The sequence below is a fragment of the Macrobrachium nipponense genome, chromosome 40, assembly GCF_015104395.2.
Source record: "Macrobrachium nipponense isolate FS-2020 chromosome 40, ASM1510439v2, whole genome shotgun sequence".
NCBI classification, from domain to species: domain Eukaryota; kingdom Metazoa; phylum Arthropoda; class Malacostraca; order Decapoda; family Palaemonidae; genus Macrobrachium; species Macrobrachium nipponense.
Genome location: NC_061101.1, coordinates 39,334,875 through 39,356,193, shown reverse-complemented (window position 1 = coordinate 39,356,193; position 21,319 = coordinate 39,334,875). Strand labels below are relative to the sequence as shown.

At 39.0% G+C, this 21,319-nt stretch overlaps 1 protein-coding gene across 2 annotated transcripts in view; it reads right to left on the bottom strand.

The window, feature by feature from the left end:
* Positions 1-20,953, bottom strand: part of LOC135212101 (uncharacterized protein C05D11.1-like) — a 120,652-nt gene extending 99,699 nt beyond the window's left edge. Inside the window, exon 1 of one of the 2 annotated variants that reach the window (XM_064245481.1) lies at positions 20,804-20,953. The gene's annotated coding sequence lies outside the window, so the exon portion shown is untranslated. The other variant, XM_064245482.1, reaches the window with a different exon arrangement.
* Positions 20,954-21,319: the final 366 nt, after the last annotated feature.

Genomic DNA, 21,319 nt, shown 5'->3' with positions numbered 1-21,319 from the left:
TGAAAAAAATAAAGTCCGGGAGAGACTTCTATCTAAAAAGATAAAAAAAAATATAGCGATATCTCTTACGAACTTGGGATATCCCGTTAGGAAGGTTAAAAAAAAAAAAATTCTGGAGGGTAGGATTTATATATAAAAGACTCAAAGAAACTCTCTCTCTCTCTCTCTCTCTCTCTCTCTCTCTCGTCTCTCTCTCTCTTCATCTCATCTTCTCCTCATCTCTCTCTCTCTCTCTCTCTCTCTCATTTTGAATCGATTCACCATAAATCCGATAATAAGAAATAGCTTTATTGGGAATGTTATGATAGCTGAAGATAATATGAAAAGATATTAAATAATATCAAGTGTTTGTTTATTCATTTATATAAATTTTATCAAATAAATATAAATTTTATAAAATAACCCAGCTACTAAATAATCCGACTACCTTCCGTTCCAATGAGCCACACATAAGAACGGCGGAACAGCTCAGAAGAGAAAACATCATTTCACTCTGGTCAGCTGCTAGTGACTAGGAATAAGTGATCAGTCAATTACGCCAGAAAATTACAGATCTCTTGGACCAGCCCGTGGATCACGCCATAATTTCGTGATCAAACAATCCAAAGGAAATGGAAATTGTCGGGAAAAAAAACCCCGAGTTGGTATTTGTGATAGTTATCATTTCTTCCCACAAAGTTAATGACGAGGTAATGTTTTCATCTTTGGGTGTATGTTTGTATGTATGTATGTGTGTCTGTGTCAACAAATGCCTCAACAGCGCATTCTTTCCAGCTTGAAGTGAACATCAGTTGTTGAAAATATAATAGTCAAACAAAGTACATTATCCGTAGACTAACATAATACACAGTAAAAATAAATACATGGATACATAATGCGTTTTCCGCGGAAGGATACTTAGCTCCGCTAACGAAGTATATTCTTCCTTTTTTAAGGCTTTGCTTGCAGTCTGGGAGACATAACTCACGCCATATTGAAAGAAAGACAGGCTATTATTATACCCTGTCTTATTATGCGGCTAGTCGCCATTAGAGGGTATATGATTAAATCACTTCTCACAAGAGACCTCGCGTATTTATGGAAAGCTCTATAACAGACACTCTTCACTGTTAAGGTAGCTGAGGCAGCAGTATACGAACACTTTTTTGGTCACTGCTTGTGTACCTGGCAGCAAGAGATACATACATATTTTTTAACGCACTATCTTATCCCCGGGGTCCGCAATCTTACTTATTTTTTCTTTCGCCAACCTCAAGTGCCATTCTTGTTTTTATGACGCGTTCCCAGCAGCTTACAATTACCCCGATGTGCGTGCGTGTGTACGATCAAAATCACAAGGCCTCTGATATGCTCCTCGTATCTTTTTAAACACTGAATACGTAGGGGTATCTTTGTAGAGTGGCATTACACGGCATTTTTAGCTCACAAGAATGTCGATTTTTTTTTTTTTTTTTTTTTTTTTTTAGTGACTTACATTTCTGAGCTGTAAATCATGTTCCAGATACGCTTTTGTTTAAGAAAATGATGTCATGCACATGTGTCAGTTAAAATGTGAAAAAATTACATTGCAGCATTAACAGAGGAATGGAATTTCTTCAAAAAAAATAACCAAGAAACAATACATGAATGGAATAAAAAAAAATTCTTTACCCAAAGTGTGATTAAAATTCTAAAGTAAAAAAAAAATATTTTTTTTGGAGGAATACAAATGAAATTAGATTAAAAAATAACCGATTCAAATTATGAATGGAATCGGGAAAAGCAAGTTGGTTATGCAATCATACAAATGGAATGAGAAAAATAACCTTTTTATGTACCTAACCGGAATGGAATTCGATAAACAGGACCCAGCAAACAGACAAATAAGTCATACAAATGAATAAATAGAATAAAAACATCACACAAATAGCCTCAAGAGACTTGTATTTGAAAAAACCCCTGTTATGCAAATAGATGAAAGAAGTCCGTCAGTCAGTCAGCCAGTTAAGAAGATAAGAGGACGTAAGAGAGGCCGAGGCGTCCCTCATTTTCAAATGGAGTTGTTCGCAGTCAGGTAGTTGGCGACGCTCTCTCTCTCTCTCTCTCTCTCAGTGCTCCATTGAGAGCAGCCTCAGAGCACCTTGTTCATGCGGGTGGGATGCAGGTGCACGGGAAGTGTGTCTGCGCTCAATGTGTGTGCGCGCGCGCGTGTGAATGCGTATACCGACTAGGCAGTGTGCTTCTGCGTATGTAAGGTATTCACTCGCGTGTGATTGGAATGACATGGCAGTGCTTATCCTGTGTTTGTTTACGTTTGTATGTTATGTGACAGCGAACTTTTTTTTTTTATGCTGACTTTTCACGTTGCTTATCCTTATCCCTCGCTGTTTTGAATTGAATTGAACTGAATATAAAATTTAGGCCAAACGCTGAAATGGAAAGTGACAGTAAAAGGTTTAAAAGGTGCAACAGGAGGATAACCTCGCAGTTCACTATGAATCACGTGTTAGGAGGGGGTGGAAAGTAAGATGAAGAAAGAGAATATGAGAGGAGGAACAGTAAAAGGAACGAAAGCGATTGCAGCTAGGGGCCGAAGGCACGCTGCAAAGAACCTTAAGTAATGCCTACAGTGCACCGCATGAAGTTCAATGACGGCACTAGCCCCATACGAGGCTCGCTGTTTTGAGTACTTAATAGGACAGAACAGAATAGAGAACTCGACCAAAAACTCAGTGCTGGGACCTATGATGCCATTCAGCGCTTAAACGGACATTGAAGAGCTTTGCAAGGTGTAACAGGAGGAAAACCTCGCAGTTGCACCACGTATCAATTATTAGGAGAGGTGAAAATAAGATGGAAGCAAGAGAATATGAACGGAGGTACTGCAAAAGAAATGAGGTGCACTGATGACACTAAGCCCAAACGGAGATGAGCACATTTTTTTTCTTTATCTTGATTAAAAGCAGAAGCCTCGTCGATACAGTAATATACCAGTTTATGAGTTCATCCTCACACTTTTGCTGGGACAGGCCTTGGTAACTGGGATATTACATCTGATTAAGTAACGGTTTAATATAGAAGAAATCAATTCGAAGTCTTTCACCCTGACTGGTGATCATCTTCTTCGGAGACCTCAGAATGCAAGTCATCTCAGGAAAGACCTTAAAAACACGTCTTTTCAATAACAATTCCGTCCTTGATAAAAACAGGCTATACATCCCAATACAATCGCGTACTCTAACCCCCCCCCCCCCCCCCCCCCCTTTCCCCCTCACACACACACACACACACACACACACAAAGCGGTCTGCCTAACTGACTTGGTGAAGGTCGATAACTGGGCCTCTGCAAACAAAGTGGAAGATGATAAAGTATTACGTGATTACTCTTCACTTGATGATTCACGGCACTGCATCATTCTGTTAATTTCAGACTTCAAGTAAAACTCTCATTGTCACAGTGGAGGGGAGAGTTTATTGCTCCCGACTTTTGCAACATTCCTAATCTCGACCTCTTCATGGACATGACTCTTACCCTTCTTTATGATGTCGTGGTAGACCTATATGAACTGTGCTTATCCCTTCGCCTGTCTGAGACTGAGCGCCGTACATCAACATTCATCAGGTATTTACTTATTCTTTGGAATGGAAGTTCCCGGATTAGAAAGGGTATTGTGAAACAAAGTGATATAGGGGTTTCAATTCTCTCAATACTTCCATTTATTTCGTAACAAATCCTTAATGAGCGAATTCCTTGCACTGAACTGTACTGTTGCATGTCCCCGAGGCTCGTGGAACTTTGCAACTTTCAGTACAACATACGAGGAACATTACAAAAATTCAGAATTTATAGTTTAGATCATTTGTCCACCATCTTAATCATCATCATCATGATTGTCATATCGCAACGAAGATCGGAAACTATAAAAAAAGTAAAAAAATGCGCCGAAGTTTCTTCGGCGCCACCAATTTTCTGTGCAGCGTATAATACTGTATGAAACTCAGCCACGGCCCGGTGGTGGCCTGTGTTAGATGCAAAGCGGTGCCAGACGCACGATCATGGGTAACTTTAACCTTATATAAAATAAAAACTGCTGAGGCTAGAGGGCTGCAATTTGGTGTTTCATGATTGGAGGGTGGATGATCAACATAACAATTTGCAGCCCTCTAGCCCCAGTAGTTTTTAAGATCTGAGGGTAGCAGGAAAAGTGCGGACGGACAGAGATAAATACCCACCTCAATAGTTTTCGTTTACAAAACACTAAAAACTGATAAAGGAATCGGAAACGGAAACAATCGAAACATGAAAAAAAAGAACGTTAGCAAATATAATTGTCATGTTATTTTTCAGCAAAGGAAATTGAAGCTCGCAGCCAAATAGAATGAGGACGAGCTCTGTGATCTCACAGCGAAGAAGTTCTGACATGCCGAAGCAGCAGCAGCAGCAGCAAAGACCATCTTGAAAACAGAGAAACTTTTTGCTGATGAAATAGTCTTCCTCCTTTTTAAAAGAGACAAGGGAAATATATTTATGGAAACAATATAAATCGCACAGCGTGACAGCAATCTATATATTAGTTGCAGTCTATATTTGCTTGAAAATAATATTTTTTTTTTTACTTTTATATACCATATCTCATTAAGTCATACCGTCCGCAATTATTCAAAATCATTCAAAATGGAAATACATTCTTTTAACCTTTTCCCCAAATCATTGCGCGAAAATTTTACAATTTCTATCAATGTGGCAGACTGCAAGAACCCTAAGTATTATTCTTATTTCCTTTATTTGTCTTTAGTCCCACTGTTAGGGAGAGAAACAAAGTGGAAAGTGGAAGGAAAGACTTCCAAGGGAACTGGAAATGTCACAGTAGTTCTCTTTTAGCAGCACTGGTTACCTGATAGTCATAGCCAAGCTTTCTTGTATCATCACGTCAACCGAACGACATTTTTCATATATTGACATGTACCTCATTTATTCGATGAACAAATTGTCAAACTTATATTTTACTTATAAAATGTACTGTCAAATTTTTTTTCTAGCGAATTCCTTGAAAAATTTCACGTCATTCGTCATATGTCTCGTCGAATTCCTCATTACTAGACGAATTTATTTATTCGCCAAATAACCTGACAAGCACCTTGTTCATTTGACAAGTCTTTCATGTTTTCGCTCAGATTTTATATTTTTCGTCGAACTTGTTGGGAAGAAGTTTCTTCTCTCTCCTCCCTTCAAAGGCGACATTTTTTCTCTCTTTTTAACATCAAGATTCAGGCGAAAGAATGTAGGCCTTGTCTCTGACGCAGTGGAGCATAAAACCAAATGTATTTGTTTTTTGTTGTTAAGACGGCTCATTAGCAAATCAAATGTATTTTTTAGATCACTCATTAAGAAAGCTTCTAGTGATCACCAACGTCATTCACTGACGTAAGCAAACCATTACTAGATTGTACCCACGTGTTTGAATTTTTTTCCTGAAAAAGTAGGAATATGGAAGACTAATTGCAGCGCTTGTAAATTGGCATTCAGTGTAACCCTTTCAATTTGTTTTTCCTGTCTTCCTTCGAGGGTGGTAAATAATATTGTAGGTACTAAGTCGCCAGCATAATAGGCTTATTAAGAAAATGACTTAAATTTATAGGCCTATAACATTCAGACCAACAGCTCCGTCGTGGGACAACCAGTATGTGACTAACACCAGCCCAAAATAAAACAATAACATAGACAGACACGAGAACTGTTTTGCAACCGAGGACCTCAGCAAAGAGCACTAAATCATCACTAGTACATAACGAAGGGCCCTGAAGGACGCTGTAGGAGAGCCCGGTTAGTCGAACTTAAACGTGATCTACACAAGTCCTACAACCCGACACAACTTCCATCTATTTATCTCCAAGAGTAATGGCCCCAGTTTCTCTTGTGAAGGTACGTGACCACTACTAACCATTGTTACATGCAAATTACGCCTAATTCTGTTATTTTGTTACGTTTCGTTATATGATGTTTGTTTCGCACGTACATACGTTGTTATAAATGTCGTGTTTACAACAGCTGTAACTGTTTCGAAAAATATCTTGAAATTGTTGTTTCGCATTCTCTGGAGAGTCAAACCCTCAGTCGCCTTCTGGCAGCTTCTTGCAAAATACTTTCCTTCTTTCCCTTCTGGAAAGTAACTCAAAACTTCTAAGTACAAATTTGGAAATGGGTTAATTGCCATAGCTTTTGTAACCTTATAACCGGGTGACTTGCACAAATGGCGTTACAACCACGAAGCTCATCGACGCTGGAGGATTCCCACAGGAGACTACAGAAAATATTTGGAAATTCTGGGAGATCGAGATAGGAAGCTCATTACGGCAGGATAATCACTAGGCTGTACTGGCACAGGAAGGAGGCGATGGTCCGTTCATTCATTGCTTTTGACACGCTATTTCGCTGTCTCTTTCGCCCTCCTAGAATTATTCCTGATCGTCGTATTTTAAGAGACGGAATTCTAATCTCTATTTATTCCACGCAGTCAAACATCATGCGAAAGACCGCCAAGATTCATAAAATCCCTGAAAACAGTACCAGGCTGGAAAATACAAAAAAAACGGGTTAGTCAAAAATCATGCGAAAGACCGCCAAGATTCATAAAATCCCTGAAAACAGGTACCAGCTGAAAACAACGTTAGTCAAACAAACATAATGATCGGATCTTGTGTTTCTTCCCTGAAGAAACTGCATTTCTGCTTTTGACTAGCTCTCCGTGACCTATAGGTCGGCTTTTTATTTTCTTTGTTAATCAGCAAGGCTGTTTGGAGAATTCTGGCGCTGAATAATTTTCGATAAGTACATTTTAGCGAGAATGATTCGAACTGTACATTGCATCACCAAAACCAGAGTTAACATTCTAACCCCAGCTGCGTAAAACACATGTGCAGGCAACACAGAAAAGCGTCTTGCAAGGTTTTTTTTTTTTACCACTTGTCAGTCATTTTCCACCAGGACGTCAATACTGCTGATTATCTTGAGTCTGGCTCTAAGTTTTTTGTTGGACTGATGCCTTCGGTGTGAGATTTAACTGGCCGAACCCTTATAATTTATAAGTTCACGAATCTTCCCTGGAAATGTTTATGATTAAAATCGAGATTCGTTAAGAGGTTTTTCATTGAAATTATTTACTTTCAATGGAAACTGGGGATGGGCAAACGGCTTTTAACCATTGGGCACAATATACAGTAGACAACTGTCTAATCAAGAGCCTATTGGGATTACCAAGAGCTACAATAACGCCCGCTTCCGCCACATTTCTAAAGAGATACAACAAGAGGAAAGGTATGTGGCGCGCTAAGCACCACCATGAATAAAAGAAGAGATGCCCCAACAATTGAATAAATAAATAAAAAGTCAACCTGACGCTAAACTCGGGAGGCTGAAACCTGGACTGGTAACATCACAGTCAACATCAACAGTTTCGTTTCTTCATTAGGAAGCAAAAGGAGAAATGTCACAACGGTTAGTTAACCCTTCTCGCGATTTTCATCTTCCCTGCTTAGTATGCCCCCGACGTCCCCGAAATCGGTAAAATGGTGGGTGAGGGAAACCCTTCCCTAAAATAACCCATCTAATATATCACTAACGTAGCACTACAGGCCGTCTACAGATAACTCCAGTGTCAGGTTTGCGTTGTTGCAAAAGGTTCAGATCGGTACCGACTGTAGTATACATACGTACATATTCTTATATAAATACATATAGTATACATACACACATACACAAAAGAGAGAGAGAGAGAGAGAGAGAGAGAGAGAGAGAGAGAGAGAGAGAGAGAGAGAGAGAGAGAGAGAGAGAGAGAGGACAATGTAAAACCTCCATGCATTGACAGAAAAATCAAAAGATATTGGTGGATAGTTCTCAATCAAACTTCAATTTATCCCAAATCCGTTAAATCAGAAGCCAGACAGACCAGAACAGAACAGGAAGGGGCCAAAAGGCATCATCATCATCATCATCATCATCCCAGGGCACAGATAATCACCTGGGGAAAGACAGGATCTGTGATGACATAACAGAGGTGCCGGGAGGGCTTTTTCGGTGACCACGACTTCCCACTCACCTGGTTCTTCCTCATCTGCATTCCTCTCTCTCTCTCTCTCTCTCTCTCTCTCTCTCTCTCTCTCTCTCTCTCTCTCTGCCCTAGTTATCCGAAATCCATCATCCATCCACTGTATATTATCTCATTTAATTGTAATCCTTTTAAATCATAGCCTGTTCTGCATACTTATTATATCTTGTTTTATTGCACAGCCTGTTATATATACTTTCTATACATTGTTTCATTGCAAGGTCATCCGTTTTTCTATTTGCTATTCTGTAATTACCCCGCCCTGTCGGGTTCTGAAGCTGCCTCCTTTCCATCCTGTTGTTAACTCCATCATTACGTTGACATAATAGTGGATACGTCGATATTTTTCCTTCATCATTTGTTTGCCCTTCCTCTCTCTCTCTCTCTCTCTCTCTACCTAGGCACCAGCTACGTGAAACAACTAAATGACCTGGGACCACAATAGATTTGATATCTTCAAACTAAATGACGCTTTTCCTGACCGACCAAAGGTCCATCTTTGGCTCTTTGGTTTTACTGACAGGATTCTGCTTTTGATTCTCTGACTGATCCAGACTTATGCCACATGATAGCAAGCATATTTATACAGATGATACAAAGGTCCCCAATACGTTGATTGGAATGCCGGCAGGATTACCACAATCCGCGTTGAAGTTCCCATGAATCCAAGAACGGGAACAATAAACAAAATGGTTTTTTGTAACACCCGCACTTTCACCTCTCCTTCGTTCTCCCATTATGTTAGTGTTACTGATGATGGTGTTCACAGAGAGCGAAATTGTTTCTTTCTCGCACACTCAAAATAGTATTTACTTAGCTATTAAGACCATCTCTCTCTCTCTCTCTCTCTCTCTCTCTCTCTCTTGTTTGTTCACGCTATTGTTTTAACGAGCTCATTTTTTGTTCCCTCTCTCTCTCTCTCTCTCTCTCTCTCTCTCTCTCTCTCTCTCTCTCTCAGTTGTTAATGATTGAAAAGGAAACGAGAAATATATTGCCTGCTTGTTACACATTCACTTGAACGGACTAGAGAGAGAGAGAGAGAGAGAGAGAGAGAGAGAGAGAGAGAGAGAGAGAGGCAAATTCACTGACCACTGGAGTACTAATATGAGCTATGAAGCAAAGTGCCATAACATTTTCTGAAGTCAAATAATCCATTGTGTTACCGTAAATAGCGCCCATGAATAATATCCGGAGATATAATTTATTCAGAAACACCATATATACATACAGTATATATTATGATCATTCCATCTTCCAAGAACTGTCAGATTTGTTCCTTTGGAAAAAGTAGTTTGTTTGCTAACGGAACTGAGGCCTTAGCATTGAAAATGTAGGCTTTAAGGCAGCCGTTTTATATGTTTCATACGTTCATACAATATATATATGTGTGTGTATATATAATATATATATACACATACCTAATTGTTTGTTCATTCATCTTTATATCTATCAACATTGCTTCTTTTCGTTTCTTTTTATATAAAGACAATCCATTCTGAAGACGCTTTTTGTACCCGGCAATGGCCTCTTAAAAAAATGTGTAGGTAATTGTACCATCTCTCTCTCTCTCTCTCTAAGCGCGGTGGTAAGCAAACGAACTTCAAGGACGCGACCTCTGAAATCCATTATTTCTCAGTTGAGCTATGCAGTGAATGATGTACCTGACTGTTGGTCGATCGTCGTGAATCACAGCGAGGCTGGAGAGAGAAAGAGCGATGGAAGAAGAAAAACAAACAGCTTGAATGTTCACTGCTCATTTCAAACGTACTCAAAACCAAAACGGAGTGGCCAAAACGAGCATGACTCACACCAGCGGAGCGAAAACTGCTCGGAAGAGACTTTTTCTAAAATAGAATAAGATATGTTCACTTTCAGTGAAATTCCTTGTACTATCCACAACGGGAAGTTAACTCAGCTTCATTCAAGCAGCTGACCAATTCTGCAACAGCTGCAACTACAGTCAGGATCACTTCAAAATACAAGAGGGGAACCTACAACACCAAACCTACAGCAATATGTATACCATTTAGAAAGGGCATAACAGTCCTGGTAGAAAAGTCGAGACAGACAGTGTTTATTAGATTTGTTTTCTTTTAAATTAATTGCAAGTAACACGTCAAAATAAGAAAAAGAAGACTAACAACAATCAAAATAAATATGATAAAATTTCCCCTTGAAATCACATATAGTATCACAAGGACATCTTACGATATCCTTGAGGGAAGCAATCATCCAATGACCTACGGAAAGATATCAGAGAGATCAGAAAAAAGAACAGGAACACTTCCTCCCCAACTACGGCGTCTAGCTGCAATTTTCCCCTGTATGGTCTGCGCATCCCGCTTGTCATGCGTTGTCTGATGTCCTGCTCCACATGCACGGTTTGTCTCTTTTCAGCTGCGGCACGAAAGTCGGAAAAAAAACATGGGGACCATCAATCATTTGCCAAGGTCAAAAGTGTGTCATATATATATATATATATATATATATATATATATATATATATATATATATAATATATATATATACAATATATATATATACATATATATATAATATATATATATATATATATATATATATACTATATATATAATTATAATATATATATAATTATATATATATATGTATATATGTGTGTGTGTGTGTGTGTGTGTTAGTGTGTGTGTTTATTCTGCATAAGGAGTTCTGTATTTAGAATGATTATGCATCATCAAAAACACTTCCAGTATGTGCTGCATTAAGGAAACTGGCTTAAGAGTCCTGGTAGAAATCTCAAAAAGGACAATGTGTATCAGACTTTTCTCCCTACGGATAAAAACGACTTTCAAGTCAAAGTTTTTCGAATGCATAAACATCTTTCTCCGATGTTCTCTAACCTTACGATCAGCGTTCAGAATGAAAGGAAGACAAACAGAATGTTGTTGTTCATATCTGAAATGTGATCTTTTCCTAGTGTTGCCGATTCAGTTCTCTTATCATTTCTACTCTCGTTCTCCCTTTTGGTGCTTCATCGCCTTTATGCGTTACCAGGAATAACGCCAGAATCATCCTCCGTTTGTCATCAATTCCAAATCAACAGTCATGACGATGTCTCAGCACCTGATTTCCTTGATAGTGCTCCTGCATGGGAGGTGAGCAGAGAATTTCCTTTGTTATATGAAAGGAATGGAAAGAAACAGAGTTTAGGCCAAAGGCCGAGCGCTCGGACCTATGAGGTCATTCAGCACTGGAAGGGAATTTGAAAGTTGGTAGGTTTGAAAGGCGTAACGGAGGAAAACCTCGCACTTGCACAAAGAAATCATTATTAAAAGAGGATGGACAGCAAAATGGAAGAAAGAAAATATGAACGGAGGTACAGTTAAAGGAATGAACGGGGTTGCAGTTAGGGGCCGAAGGGACGCTGCAAAGAACCATTAGTAATGCCTACAGTGCACCCCATGAAGTGCACAAACGGCACTACCCCCATACGGGCTTTCTTATACTCTTACTGTACTAAACGGAAGAATGCCCTTTTTCTAACTGGATTGAGCCATTATATATAGACGTTAAGATAACATCAATCAAAGTGAATGCAGGCTGTTCAGTCACTTGATCAGAGGACGCAGATCAGAGGACGCAAGTGGCGGTTGTTGATCGCTAAACGGATCTGCAGTTCGCAGCGTCGTGAGCAATTGCATTCATGGAGATCTCACATCTGCGCCACGTGGATTTACTGCTGGTAGTTTGACAGGTTGAAGGAAGGGGTTGCGAATACGCCACCAGGCAGCGGCCGGGAGGGAGAGAGAAGTATACATGAATCGCCCTTTTTATAAAAGGTAGTTTTGTAAACTGCCAGATGTTTTGACAATTTTGAGGGAAAAAATCGTGTAATCCAAGTGTGAGTGAATTGCATTATCATTTCTAGTGTACCCGCATCGTCAAAAAAGGCAAAATACGTGAGAAATATGTCTTCCTGTCATAAAATCCAATGCTATAAATTGTTCCTGCCTGCTAAATATTTTGAAAGCTGATAATTTTCAAGAAAAAATCCTGGAATCGCACAAGAAATTAATACTTTTTCCTTATTGTATGTGAATTGTCTTTTACCATTACTACGTAGTAAACCCCCGTCGTTAAAAATGACTATAATGTAAGATACTGTCGAAGCGGCAAGTCACGACCATTGGTCCGTAGCTGGATCTGAGACGTCTGCTTTCTGCTTTGCTTATAAAGGGACAACTGTTGCCTCGGGTTATACGACAGGAATTCTAAACAGACAATGCTGCCCATTGCCTCGTTACAACACATACTGTATAAAGATGTGTGGATTCACCTTACATTTCATTATTATTATTATTATTATTATTATTATTATTATTATTATTATTATTATTATTACTTGAAATTTGATTTTTTAATTCTGCAAATTTTGTAAGTAATTCAACTGTTGTAAGAACGACCAGGTAACCAATACATATTGGCGCTTTTCGTTAAGCACGATAATTACCATAAGATCATCGAAATTTTGTAAATAAAAAAAAATATCAACAAATGCGATAGCAACAACATGCATCGTAGTCGAAGGGAAATTATGCTCCCATTTCACGTAAGAATGAAACTAATGAAAGGAAGAAGAGTCTTGAAGATATGTCATAATAAAATCAAGATGGTTTAATCTTGTATAAAACTTGTCTCGTCGATACAAGGAACCCGGAAAATAAATTACCAGACGACTCAAACTGGTCTTTGCACCAACAAGAAAACTTTTGACTGCCCTAAGTGCTAGCAGCAGACACTGGAAGTCTCGTACAGATATATATACTCGTACTACAACACAGATTTTTTTAACAGCTGTTGCGGCCACAATGTCTAACTGTTAGACCTATGAAACTCGAAAGAAAACATCGGGTGATACAGCATTCCAAAGGAAATACTGATAATAAATCAAATCCCAAGAATATCTATCACTAGGCTATCGCAAGCAAAAGTGGACTGACGCCTGGTAACGCTAGGATAGCGGTTTGGAAGTAAATGTCCAACAGTTAGACCTATAAAACTCACACGAAATAATCGTCTGATATAGGCGGTCCTCAAAAAAACTGATAAAAAAAAATCTCAAGAATATATAAAATAACCTGGAAATTTAAAATAACCTTTCCATTAACCAGGGGCGGATTTAGATTGTGCGGGGCCCCATCTTATTAATTTTTTTCTGAGGTGCGGGGCCCTAGGCCATGGCCTGCTCGGGCCACCGCTAAATCCGCCACTGCCATTAGCAAAAACCCCACTGAGCTATCGCAAGCAGAAGAGGACTGCGCGCGCCTGGTAACAGCTTCGATAGACTGGGAAAAAAAAAAAGAGAAAAAGTGAGAGGGGCGGTTGCACATCTTCAACAAGGTGTGAATCCGGGAGGGACACGGGAAATAAAGATGCGGAGATATTATGCAATAGCAATTAAAAATCGACTATTACTTGGACAGCTTTTTCTACAAAGGATTGCCTACATTATTAATTTAACGTACTATTCACACCACCTTCACTACAAGGCACTGTAAACTTAAATCAAAGGTTTTAAACATTACAACTGCACCTCTTGAAGCAAAACAAATATTTTAATATCATCACAAACAAACATACATTGATATATATATATATATATATATATATATATATATATATATATATAGATATATATATATATATATTGTGTGTGTGTGTGGTGTGTGTGTGTAGCTACCGCTAAAACCCGAAATCGGCGCCAAAGTGGGACGTGGCCGACCAAATTGAGAAATGGCAGAGGTAGTGTTGTCAAGATCCGATTACTTGAAATCAACAGTATATATGAGTGTATATATATGTGTGTGTATCCATATATATTAGTAAGACTGCAAAACCTGGGATTTCACAAAATCCCTGAAATTTTCAGGGAATTCGTGAAATCACCAATTCAGTGAAACACATTTGATCCCCATGGGGCTAGTACTAAACATGACAAAACAGTAATTCATCTACAGTTTCACCGTGTTTAACACTAGTCCCTCGGGATCAAGTGTATTTCACCGTGTTTAGTACAAACTCCTCAGGGATCAAATGTATTTCACTGTTTTTAGGACTACCCCCTTGGGGATCAAATGTGTTTCACCGTGTTTAGGACTAGTCCTTCGGGGATCAAATGGACAAAGGGACATTTCATCCCTACGGGTCTATTACTAATTATGGCGAAACACATTATACACAGTTAATTTCAAGTAATCGGACTTTGGCCACACCACCTCAGCCATTTCCCAAATTGGCCACCTCCCACTTTGGTCGATATATATATTATATGTGTATAAATATGCGAAATAAAGATTATTATTATATTATATTATATATATATATATATATATATATATATATATATATATATATAGATATATATATATAGATATATATATACATACATAACGAAGTTGAGGAAGACATCTCAGGCATTTGCATGGTTTATTGCTAACAAATTGGTTAAAGCTGGGAAGAAGAAGATTGCCAACGTTTCAAGGCCTAGCCTCATTATCAAAGCTGCAAATAATATATACAAAAGCATTAAAACATCATAAAAGAAACAGATTAATAAAAATAATATGCTAAAAGCAAACACAAAACATTCAGTTTAAAATACCAGGAGAAAGGTATTACCATACAAGTGGAAAGAAATAATACGAGGGACGAGGATAATCGTTAAAGTCCAGGGTGAACTTCTGCTAAGAAAAGTGGGGTGGAGGCAGTTTAACTAAGGAACTACCTGTTATTTACAAGTGACCTGAGGATTGCCAGCTGCTGAGGGGAACGAGCCATCGACAGCATTTTCAATTGATTGTATTCAATATTTATTTTTCCTTTTTTAGATGCTGTCGTATACTGGAATACTCTGGATTCGACGGCTGGAACCCATTACGATAGCTAACACCTCTGTGACAAACCTTGCGGACATTTAGTAAGCTACGACTACATCGGGGCAAGAAAATAAATGTACCGCATTCAACGTCATCAGAGGGTTGGTTCAATCTATCCTTACGTATTTAAAAAGGGAACCTATGGTAAGAGAATTAGCGGGAATGAGGGGACTTCTTATGGCAGGAGAATACGCTGTATTAATGAATCAATTCCGGTAATAAATGATTCATCATGACTAAAGGAAGACTCGAATAAAAGGGCATTTTTGTGACTGCTGGAGTCCTCACTTTCGGCATGATTTTATTATTTAGAAACTTATTTAAACAACCAAACTGCCTCCACCCCTCTTTCATTAACATAAGTTCACCTGGACTTCTTAGCGTTTCTCCTTATCACTCGTATGACTTCTTTCCACTTGGATGGTAATACCTTTCTCCTGGCATTTTAAACTAAATGTTTTCTAATTGTTTTTAACCTATTTTTTTTAAATCCAAGTCTTTTATGATGTTTTACTATATTTGTATATATATTTTTACAGCTTTGATAATGAGGCTAGGCCCTGAAACCTTAACAGAAAACCAAGGAAATGCCTCAGATGTCTTCCTCAAGTTCCGTATGGCTATATTTTTGGCTGTTGGTGGCCACCATCCATTCTTCTTCTTCTTCTCTCTCTCTCTCTCTCTCTCTTCTCTCTCTCTCTCGTCTTCTCTCTTCTTCTCTCTCTCTCTCTCTCTCTCTCTAACTCTCTCTCTTTTTTTTTTATCTCTCTCTCTCTCTCTCTCTGTCTATATATCTATATATATATATGTATAGAATATATATATATATATATATATAATATATATATAGATATATATATATATAATATAATATATATATATAATATATATATATATTATATATATATATATATATGTGTGTGTGTGTGTGTCCGTGTGTGTGTGTGTCGTGTGTGTGTGTGGTGTGTGTGTGTGTGTGTGTGTGTGGTGCTTTAATTTGCCATCAAAATTATCTTCTTTCCGTCACACGTCCATAAAATATATCTGTGATAATATCTTCTGATTGTACTTTTCACATTATGTCAACTACAACCTTGCGATAATAACGAAAAAACGTAACCAGGCAACAATAGTTGCTCATACTACGTATCAAACAACAGACAAAAAGGAATACTTCGGTGAATCATTCTGACGTCACGATGTACCGAGAATGCAATTTAACTGTAACGCATAAACAATGTAAGCTTTGTTATATTGCAACCCCACGTGATACTGCATAAATTATCCCTGGTGCTTGAAAAACAAACTTCTGTATTTTCAGCTATACCCCTTGCCGTAACTCTTCTGAAAGCTTAGGCCTACACGTACTCTGGGTACTGTCGATCAACTGAGATATTCATGACTATTCTGTGGAGGCATTATCCTCGTGAATAATAATAATAATAATAATAATAATAATAATAATAATAATAATAATAATAATAATAATAATAATAAGAATAATAATATTTATTATATTATTATTATTATTATTATTATTATTATTATTATTATTATTATTATTATTATTATTATTTTTATTCGTTTAAGATCGCCTTTTAGATGGTGTACAACGTATGAATTTCATAACCATTTTGAAACAACCCTAACCCGAGATGCGCTGTCAGGTTACATATACAATGCACATAAACATCAAACTCTGAGAGAGTGAGACGAGAGAGAGAGAGAGAAGAGAGAGAGAGAGAGAGAGAGAGAGAGAGAGACGAGGCTTCAGTAACGACGAGGGAACAAACTGGGATTCACCCAAAGAAATGACTCACGACAAAGAAAGGCCTCCAAACGATCTCGTCGTGTTGACTGCCTGAAAGATGACGTCACGCGTAGCGTAAACTGTTACACATGAGCAGACTAAAGAATTCTTTGTCGTGCGTCTGTTGAGTCGTATACAGTCAATCGTGGAAAGAATAACTCTGCAGAGTGTAATATTTTGGTCCTTTGTAACTCCTAAAGGATGCGGTTGGCTCTGTGTGTGTATGTAGTAGTATATATATATGAATATATATATGATCTATATAATAAGATATATATAATATATATATATATATATATATATATATAGATATCTATAGAATCTATATCTATATATATATATCTATATATAAGGCCAAATGTCACGCAAGAATAAATCGCTGAAACGGAAATATCTATGAACCGGGTTTGTAAAAGACTTACTTCATCAAGAGGATGAATTTCTCTCTCTCTCTCTCTCTCTCTCTCTCTCTCTCTCTCTCTCTCTCTCTCTCTCTCTCTCGGGGTTCTTGAGGCTAAGTTGTTTATGCCACGGAATAAACAGAAGGGAAGGGCATAACTGAAAAGTTAAAGGCCTGAATATTCCTTCGAAAGATATTTTTCTCTAATGCCACTCAAATAATGCTGGTTTATTTTCTAAATCATCTCCACGCTTCCATAAGTAATGTCAAAAGCTTTCAATAGTATGCGCTTAACCATGAGAGAGAGAGAGAGAGAGAGAGAGAGAGAGAGAGACGAGAGAGAGAGAGAGAGAGAGAGAGAGAGAGCTGAACCCGCATCGATATGGCGCTTAATTATTTTTTACCACTTAACCCATAAAGGCCATGTCCTTCCTCTACCCCTTCCTTAACCGTAACCCAATTCTCTCTATCTCTCTCTCTTCGCCAGTAAATAACGATACCGATTTGTGACATTACTTCGTGCCACTTGGGAGTATATTCTGCAATATTCCTATAATTATTATTTTTCAGTGAGAATCCTTTCGCTTCTTCCAGGTAAATGTCATTTGGGTCAAAGCAATCATGACCTGTCTGTCGCCTATTCCCCTTGTTTTATCGTATTCCATTATTGTAAATATTTGCGTACCCTGACTCATATAGCAGTGGGAGAGAAAAAACGAGAAGAAGCTGGTCTCCTTGAGCGGAGAAAAGAAGTTACTGGGGCAGTGATTCGTACCCTCGGGGAGAGAAAATGTCGGCGTTTTGCAATCTGGCACAGTCCCACCGCGCAAGTTCAACACCGAAAACGGGATACCCCTGGAGTTTCTGACTGAATTCTCTCTGAAATTCTCTCTCTTCCCGGCCTCTGTTTTCACACAGTGCGCCGCTGCTGATGCTCTCGAGGTGATCTTCAAAGAAAGTGTCTGCTTGACCTTCCCTTTTTTAGCTTCTTGCGACTCTTGGTGGTCCGTACAGACAGACGTTCTACCATGTGACGGCTCAAGCAAGGAAACGCACGTGATGACGACTGACTCTGCATCTCACATTTACACATGTAAGCATATCATGTGTGTATATACACATACTCGTATACATTCATATAGATGTACATACTGTATGTATATACATACACATAAATGGCTATGTATATATACATATATATGTAAGCCGTGCAAATGCCTGTTACTCGGTAAAAAAAAACTGTTCAATTACACAGACTATAAAATACATTAAACAAGAATACCAGTGGTAAGGCATCTCTTCAACAATAATTCATGATTGTGTGCAATATTCAAAGTCACCTTATACATAAATGCAAGTACTTGAAGTGCAATGCATTTATAATGCTCGCATGTAAGAGAGAGAGGGAGAGAAGAGAGGAGATTAGAATGAGTGATGAGAGAGAGAGACGAGATAGAGAGAGAGAGAGAGAGAAGAAAGAGAGAGAGGAGAGAGAGAGAGAGTAGAGAGCGAGAGAGAGAGACAGTGATATGATTGAGAGAGAGAGAGAGAGAGATGAGAGAAGAAGAGGGGGGGGGGGGGCGGCTGGGGGTAAGAACACTTAATGTAAAGACTCGAGCACACGACAAATAAATCGCTGCCGAGACACGAAAACAAAACTAAGCGATCACTTGTGGTCCTACTTTTCCGTCTCCTCTTACAGACCAAGGGGTATCCAGCAAAAACTTGTTGAAGCATTCTGCCAATACACTTCAATCCAGTACCCCGGAAGACGGTGGGCACGTGTCTCGCATGCGAATGACAACGAAAATTTCATTCCTTTTGCAGGAATAAATAGTGATTGCCACTAATCACCTTCGGAAACTTGGCACAGGAATGACCGCCTACCCGGAAGTTTTTTCTCATTCATTGACGTTTAATTGTCAGTTTTTGATTTGGGTTATTGCTGCAATTTTCCTGCTTCAGTAGAGATCTGGCGAACACCAGTAGCATAGCCAATTGTGTCTAACACGGGGGGAGAGATATGTTGAAAGCATCGCCAGTGTAGGCGGTTAGATTGCAAGAGACCTACAGAAGACGGGTGTGGGTATATTGGGGGTGGGAGGGGGCGGGGTATAAGGGAACACGGGGAAGGGGGAGAGGGCCCTAAGGAATTGTAGTGGCACTACCGTCAGGCAGGTTTTGGGTGGCAATCTTGTCTCCAAAGCCGAAATCCTTGATTCCAATCATTGGGATGCGAAGCAACGTCAGTGCCTGAAGGCTGGAGTCGACAGAGGGAGAAACGTTGAAGAGCGGAATCTATAAACATTTATCGGTAGGACGACGAAAGCAACTGTCGAGCAACTTGTCGATTTCATCATGGCGGACACTTGAATACTTATTAACTTCTAGTCATGGCAGTTACTTCCTTCTCAACGTCTATTCAAGAGTAATGCTCGAATAATGAACGTCTAGCAAGGCAGATACTTGCTTCTCGTCAAGGCAAAATGCTTGACGCCTTGACCTGGAAAAATATCGAGCGTCTCGTCTTGCAAGGCAATATACTTGACGCCTAAACATGTCAAAATACTAATCACCTAGTCACTGTAAAATATTTCTGACAGCTGGTTATAGTACAGCTAGTCAGTCATTGCAAATACTTGACAGCTGATCATCGCAGAATATTTGGCAGCTAGGCAAAGAACGATAGCCAGTTATAGCATAACATTTTACAGCTAGTAATAGTAACAATTATTCACATCGGGATTTTAGACAGCCTCTCACCGCAGAATACAAGGTAGCTATTATATAGGTCGTACCAGAATACTGGACATCTAGTCTTATCAGAATTCTTGACGGCTAGTCACAGCAACATTGTCGTTCAATGTTTTCGTTACGGAAGTCCTCCCGGGACTGTGGTTCGGATTTGTATGATGTTACCAATAGAGGTAGTTACTATAGCGTCGATATGGGCCAATTGTGGATATAATAATAATATAATACTACAGGCGTTTCTCTTATTTGTTAATCAAAGTGGGACTTCGGCTATGAGCTAACATTAAAAATATAAATTATTTCTTGGTGAATTCTTTCATACTGGAACGAGAATTTATGCAAAAACAACAATGCCATCAATGATAACAATAATGAAATTATATAGGGAAAAATTTTCATCACATGACTTAAAATAACAATAAAATAATAATAATAAATCCATACATACCGCATCATTAAAGACAACATAAAGAGCGAATAACAGAACACATGGTCTTCATAATAATCACACCAGAGATTCAAGAGAACGAAAAAAAACAGCGATACACAAAACACATAAAATATATACAACACAGGGACACCACCAAGCCATGTCAAAAGATCATGAATCAAAAGTCGACAAAGTTTTGATAGTACTACAGAAAACACGTGCTGAAAGAAAATAAACACATCTTCGGCACTGACCCTTTCTCTCTTGTCATCGGAATGTAAACACATTAGCTACAAAAGTGCGACCATGTTCGCTCGTTCGAGAAAATACATGGCAAATAAACAGCTCGTTTCCTCTCGTCTTTTACTCTACTAGTTCGCATCCATCCCACTCTCTCTCTCTCACTCGCCTTTTGGGACGGTCGGCTCGGCGGCTGGTGGAGTCTTCGCGTATCCCTTTTGTACTTCCTCGACCGCCACTAATAGTGGACTGACATGGCTGCACTAGACGAACGCCACTTCTGCCCTCATCTCTCTCTCTCTCTCTCTCCTTCACTTTCCTCTACCTCATCGGCCCCCACCCCCTCCACATCCAGCAACGAGTAGGGATCACCACACAAGGTCCACCACCCTCCTCCGCCCCTCACCCAAGAACACCATCCCCCAACCACTCCAACCCCCTCACCCCCCTCTCTCTCCCTCCCTACGCCATGGCCCCCACCGAAAGCTATATGTCTCTGTTCACTTACTCCGAGACTTACTCATCATGACAGAATTGGCTATAAAACCACAAGGTAATAAAAGATAATGCACCGTATAGGGACGGCGTAAGAATGCGCTCATTCACCATCAGATGGTGATCTTGACCTTGATACTTTCATTAACACATGGCCGCCCTCATTATCATCATCATCCTCAGTCACAAC